This window comes from Myotis daubentonii, chromosome 4 (genome assembly GCF_963259705.1).
Source record: "Myotis daubentonii chromosome 4, mMyoDau2.1, whole genome shotgun sequence".
NCBI classification, from domain to species: domain Eukaryota; kingdom Metazoa; phylum Chordata; class Mammalia; order Chiroptera; family Vespertilionidae; genus Myotis; species Myotis daubentonii.
The window spans coordinates 111712268-111713717 of NC_081843.1; the positions used below are offsets into that span (position 1 = coordinate 111712268).

A 1450-nucleotide genomic window follows, 5' to 3' on the forward strand; every position below is an offset into this window, starting at 1 on the left:
CTGATTTAGGTATGAGTTTGGGCAAGAAACTTAGTCCTTCTGTGCCTCCATTTCTTCAACTGAGAAATAGGATAATAAAATTACTCATCTCACAATGTTTTTGTAGGAGTTAAGTGAGATAATACATGCAATGTGCTATCTGATACAGAATGACCACTCAATCAATATTAGATAGTATTTTTTGACAGGGTAATTAATCTTAGTTTTTCCATAATCTAACAGAGAACCTGGTGGCTCTGAGAGGATTAATAGAGGATCATTGAGTAGATAGAAACTCAGATTGGACCATTATTTTAACAGTGGGGAGTTGTATAATAGATGCAATGTTTTGAACTCTGGTAGCTGTAACTCCAGGTAACTTATTTAATTTCCCTGGGGGATCATTTCTTTGCTTACCAATAACACAAAAATGTTAGCCTACCTTCAAGTTCTAAAAAAGGTCTGAGAAGAAAGAATTACAGGGAAAAGAACTATTCAGAGGCAAAACCCAAGTCAGAATATAATGGAGAAGGTTTTGAGTTCAGCAGACAGGAACAACAGAGATGATTAGCTTTTGAGTCACAATAATTGACCTAAACTGGAAAGGTAGTTTGAAAGGCTTCTGGGTCATGGGAACCCTAAAGGATAGAAAAATTAGCTCTAAGTGTCAATTTCCTGGATTGTTGAGTGGATGAAATGACAATTAATTTTAAAGTGCTTTGAAAAAGATACAAGTGCTTTAAAAATGTGAGGCCATTTTAATAACGAACAGATTTGCTCCTTCAATAATAGGTACTTAAAACTGAAAACAGTTGTGCTCATTCCACCAGCATCCTGTTGGTTTTGGTTGATTTAAGGTATGGCATGCATAGTCAGTCCTTTCTCATTTACGGTAAACTTAGTACCCAAAATAACTTACGTTGCTTAAGTAAATATTCTTCTCTTCTTCTTTTAAACAGAATATTTAACCTTTGCTGTGGTTATAAATTTTTTTAAAAAGCAACACATTTTCATCCTTGCGCAGGGGCCATGCTAATCTTCTCTGTATCGTTCCAATTTTAGTATATGTGCTGCCGAAGCGAGCACACATTTTCAATGCAAATGTGTGTGATTGCTTCTTACTCTCATGTCATTCCAAAAGTTTAGGAAAAGCTGTTTGTTTTATTTGTCTGTTTTTTTTTTTACTTGATATAAATCTCCATAATGAGACAAAGAGGAGTTGGCGAGGGGCAATGAAGACACACGCCATGGGCCACTGAAGAAAACAAGGCACTTCACTAGATGAAAAGAATTTGACGGACATTTTCACAGTTGTGCATTTACAAATTATTCTACGACTCTGACCCACTTTCATGTCTTTTAAAATAATTCAAAAATTGTCAGCAGTGGTATTCAGTGAAGGTTTGGTTGTGACCAAAGATCTAATTGTGCTGCTTTTACAAGGGAACATTTTCAGTTCCTAAGACAGCAT

General features: G+C 35.6%; 1 non-coding gene across 1 annotated transcript; it reads right to left on the reverse strand.

Annotated features, from left to right (window-relative positions):
• Positions 1 to 961: 961 nt before the first annotated feature.
• LOC132233901 (U6 spliceosomal RNA) lies at positions 962 to 1065 on the reverse strand. Its single transcript, XR_009452755.1, has one exon. It is a non-coding gene; the product is annotated as a U6 spliceosomal RNA (small nuclear RNA).
• Between the last annotated feature and the right edge of the window lie 385 nt (positions 1066 to 1450).